This window comes from Sorex araneus, chromosome 1, assembly GCF_027595985.1.
Source record: "Sorex araneus isolate mSorAra2 chromosome 1, mSorAra2.pri, whole genome shotgun sequence".
Lineage (NCBI taxonomy): Eukaryota > Metazoa > Chordata > Mammalia > Eulipotyphla > Soricidae > Sorex > Sorex araneus.
Genome location: NC_073302.1, coordinates 223,398,296 through 223,403,386, shown reverse-complemented (window position 1 = coordinate 223,403,386; position 5,091 = coordinate 223,398,296). Strand labels below are relative to the sequence as shown.

Genomic DNA, 5,091 nt, shown 5'->3' with positions numbered 1-5,091 from the left:
GATTACAATGCTTTCAGGCTTAGGTCTCAGTTATACAATGCTGAAACAACCATCCCTTCACCAGCACCCATATACCACCACCAAAAAAAAAAAAAACCCACACACACACCTCCCATCCCGCCCCCCCAGCCCCCACCTTGTAACTGATAAGTTTCATTTTACTTTCTGTTTACTTTGGTTAAATTCAATATTTCAACACAAACCTCACTATTGTTGTTAGGAGTACTCCACTAGATTCAGACCTACTGTGAAGACAAATGAGGTCGCACGGTCGCTTGTGCGGCCACGCGGTTTTGAATTTCAGGACTTTAACAACTAAGTCCAGGGAGATTTCTTCCAGATATTGGATCATTGCAGGCTTGAAAATCCAATCTGTGGTCGTCATAATATGGCGGACACCGCGCCCTTCATCCCCAGAGAGAAAGAGGTGAGAGAGAGAGAGAGAGAGAGAGAGAGAGAGAGAGAGAGAGAGAGAGAGAGAGAGAGAGAGAGAGAGAGAGAGAAATACCTTTCCCCTCCAGGGCGGGCACGGGGCCGAGGCTTAGTTCTCAGGCTGGAGATATTCTGCGAAGAGTTGCCCATGCCGAAAGAGGTTTTGCTGGGTCTGGATTCACACTCGTGCAGCCCCCGGGATCACATCTCGGCGGTGGGAGGGGCCAGTGCCTCCCACCTTCCCAAGAGCACCCTCGTGTCCTTTTGCTGCAGTTTTTGTCGTAAATCCCATCTGTGGTCGTCTTAATATGGCGGACACCGCACCCTTCATCCCCGGAGAGAAAGAGGAGAGAGAGAGAGAGAGAGAGAGAGAGAGAGAGAGAGAGAGAGAGAGAGAGAGAGAGAGAGAGAGAGAGAGAGAGAGAGAGAGAGAGAGAGAGAGAGAGAGAGAGAGAGAGAGAGAGAGAGAGAGAGAGAGAGAGAGAGAGAGAGAGAGAGAGAGAGAGAGAGAGAGAGAGAGAGAGAAATACCTTTCCCCTCAAGTTCTCAAAATCTTTAGGTGCAGCCTCATGCTTTGAGCATGCTCAGGTGGTTCAAAAAAGCTGTAGAATGGGTTCATAATTTGTATAGCAAAACAGTTACTTTGGGAAGCCCAGGTGAAACCATACCAGAGTGCGCCATGAATGGGAGCAGAGAACTGGTAATGGTTGATGTGGAGATGTGGATCTCCTGTGCACTTTTTAGATCTTAGAGCAGACTCCTAGTAAGACCAACACCAGCCATGGACCACTAGTGTGCACTTGCAACATGAGCTCAGACAGAGCTGCTGACCCCCAGGCCAACCAAAGCTTGAGTTAATAGCACATAATTCAGCCCCTTGCTACAGCTTTCCTAGCAATCCAACCATGAACTCTATGTGGATGCAGTCCAGGAACTCTCTCCCTAGCTGAGAGAGGAAAAATGCATCTTTTGCCACTTATTCGATTGTAGCACTTGGACGGAACCTTGGTCACTGTTATCTCTCCTCTTTCTGCTGTCCCATGGACCCATCCTATTCTCCTTTGCATGATTTGTGTGAGACATAGTACAGGTATATCCCCACATTTAGAATTCTCAGTCTTAGGATTTTTGGAAAGAATCTTGATTGCTAATCACCAGGAAACAAAGAATCAGCCAAGAGACAATAAAACTGAGAGATCGAGGTTTGGAAGATCAAGTTTGAAGATCTTCCAATAAAACTGGAAGATCAACAAAGGGATTCGAGAGTTGAAAAAGTTGTCTTTCTCCTTCTCCTCTGTAGATAGATACATTCTTTCCATCCTGTCTTTCAAAAAAGCATGAAACTTTCAAGGGGACAATCATCTTGGCTCTGAAACCTCGAGTCCCTGACCTGCAATAGGTTTTCTTCAACTCATAGTCCATATATGTGGGGAGGGCTGGACTGGAGGCCTGTTTATGGCAGCTTTTGATGGTCTTTCCTCATCTTCTTCCAATCCCCTGCATTCTATTCTCTTAATGATATGCTTTTTAGTTTGGAGCCACGTCCTGTTGTTCCACTGAAAGTATTTACTCCTGCTCTTCTGACAGTTTTACACAAGTCCTTCAGCAGGACAGAGATGGGGGCCACATAAAAGAAGTAGGGAAAGGCACTCCGGAGCACCATGGCACAGCCAGGGTTCTATTTATTTACTTTTGAGTTGGTGGCAGCTGAGGAGGAAGGTCAAAAGTCACCAAGTTGTGTCTGAATTATGATGTGATATGTTCAGCTTTTAACTTTCCATTGGGCAGGCCTTCAAAGTCCATTTTCAGAGGGGTTTTCTCAGGGGGCCACACCACCAGCATCCAAATGTGAGTTGGAGGATGCTTCCCATCTTACATCACTCATAGAGAGCAGCCAGAGTCCTTAGAAACAAAAATCATACAATTTACAGTCATGGTCTTTGATGTAAGGTGGGCTGGGGATGCAAAGGGAAGCCTCTGGGTAGAATTTAGTTGAGTTGTCTTGGAAAACAAGTTTGTATTTCCTTGAGAAGAGATCAGGCCATATGAGTAAATTTAATCTATTGGAAAGACTTTACTCAGATAAATTTAACCCAATTTAGGTCAACTGTGAGGAGGGGAAGAGAAAAAAGAAACCAAACTGTTGTGTGTGCCAAGGATTTGCTAAACATGGTAGTTTTTTTTTTTAATGAGGATGGGTGTTAAGTGAAGTAACAACTGAAGATTACGCAAGGATAAACACTTCTGCTAATGTTTGACTAAAAGCTAACTGAGGCACCAAGTGAGTCAAGTGAACTGATCAAGTGAAGAACAGATCCAGGGGTCACTGGGCTGCTAAAGGTGGGAGAGATGTTTTATAGTCATAATTCACATTTTCAAAATTTGGAAAAGAAAACTGGAGGGAGGAAAGAGTTTAGAAACTTCAGAAAAGTTGATACAAACAGAAAGGGGGAAAGAAGAGAGAACAAGAGGAAAAGTGAGAAAGAGGAGAGAACAGAGAGAAAGACAGAAACAAAGAGACTGAGAGACAGAGGGCGGGGGTGAGAAGGGACTGGGTTTGAGTTTACAAAAAGGGGGAAATGTCACTTTAAAGAACTCTTCTAGGATGAGAGTGAGTGCACTGGGATCAGAGTTAACTGTTCCTGTGGGACAGAAATATTAATAAATTCTACACTGTACCAGGGGTTCCACTTACTTCGCGTGAAGAGTATTCTCCTATGTGATCAAATAAAATTAACTTTGCAATTTCAGTTTCAAGATAAAATTTAAGCAAATAATCACCGATGATATAAAATTATCGCCCCTCTTCAGCACAGCCTCATTTGATAGCTGAGCATGCTCTTCAAGCAGAAAGTGTCATGTATTTTGTAACATGGAGGTTGATAGCCTGACATTGGGGTTTCATCATGTACTTGAATTTTCTAGGGCACTGGGGATGACTATAATTGCTGAACAATTCAATGGACTGGAATGAGCTAATTCAGCACTTTTTACTACATGTTTCCACTTGATATCTAAAATCTCCCTCTCCCCTGTTTGAACTATGTTTATGAAAGCAAGGCACTTAACCCTCATATCTTCTGGGCTTGAATAATTTTCTTAATAAGGCATAAAACATTTCTAAGTGTGTTCCCTCTCTGTTAGCATGTAACTAGGAAGGGGCAGTACTGCTTGGTAAAGCTAAGGTCTACTTTAATTGTTCACTGGTATTGCACAAGGATATTTTAGTCAACCCAGTCTCTCCAAAGATCCTTTCTTCTCAAGGTTTTGTGTTCTCTAAGGCAAAAGCAGAATTATCTGCTGTGTTAAGGAAGCCTCTAGTTTAATGTGGGAGTTTCAAAACAAACAGTGGTAGGGACTAGATAACTTGGACAAGTACTTCTGAGTTTTCTCAGATGAAACTGTAAAAATGCTAAAAACCACCAAAAGCTCCACTCTTCCTTCATTGCCCTGGGTTATCAGGCTGAAGAAGTGGAATGGGCGGTATGTTCTAGTGCCACTAAGTCTCCTACTGACTTCACTGATAACACAGCTCTTTGACTCCAGCAGCCAATTTTGCCTTTTAGCTTTGTCCAGGGACCCTCCCAGCATGTCAGAAACCAAACACACTCTATTAGGCAAGGACAAGCCCAACACCAGAAATTGCGTTCTGCTAGAGAATGATGAATAGAAAAATGACATCACATCTATTCTACACTATCAGGAGACTTTCTTGGTGACGACTGTTACTGCATTCAGAGCATGATGGCTGACTTCAGATCACCAGCTTCATCAAACTATTTTAAAAATCGGAAGACCAATGGTCATTTTCAATGATTCTCACTTTTGAGCGTGTCTATATTTTATTTCCTTTTCTTTATTTTATAAAGTAGCTCACAATATTTCATTACATTTCATATTCAAACACCAACCCCAACACCATTACACCTTCCCACCACCATATTTTGGATGCTTCCATCCTGAACTCCAATCCCTGTCCAAAGCAGAATAGAAATAATATATTTTGTATTGTTTGTTATGAAAAACTGCTGAAAATGCTATATTCTTATAGAAAAGAATGTGGAGGTTGTTGTATTTTATGCAGGGGTCATTAAGCCCTTTATAAGAGATCACTAACATGTTGTTAAAGGTTGAACCTTGTGTGCTTATATATATATATATATATATATATATATATATATATATATATAAAATATCGGTTCTCGGCCTTTTGGCTAAGATCAAGTGTAGTATATATCTGTAAAAAATGTATATTTATTTCTAAGATTGGTTGCTTTCTACTTTGAAACCTATCAAAATTCATGCAGTAGTACTGGAGTATGGGTAGGGTGTGTGCTTTGAAGTATCAGAACTGCAAGGTCCAGGAATAGATTTGCTCATGGGTGATGCTCATTCCAAGCATGTGGAGTGCGGCCATGGGCATGGTGGTGGCTGGGTTCTGGAGCATTTTGGCTGCTGGGGCTGTATCCCTTGAGCAGGGAGGGGCCTCACATACCTCCTTCCAGGGCACCCCAAATGAAACAGCCTGATGTGGGATCCGGTGGCATGGTTATGGCGAGTGTCAATGTTCAACTCCCTTCCAGGAGAGGAGGACGTGCAATCTTGTGGGTATTTTCTGATGAATGCTTCTCATCAGAATAAAGATGTGCCAAGCTATCA

General features: G+C 42.6%; 1 pseudogene; it reads left to right on the top strand.

Annotated features, from left to right (window-relative positions):
* Positions 1 to 4,626: 4,626 nt before the first annotated feature.
* On the top strand, positions 4,627 to 4,764 carry LOC129401135 (U2 spliceosomal RNA; annotated as a pseudogene).
* Positions 4,765 to 5,091: the final 327 nt, after the last annotated feature.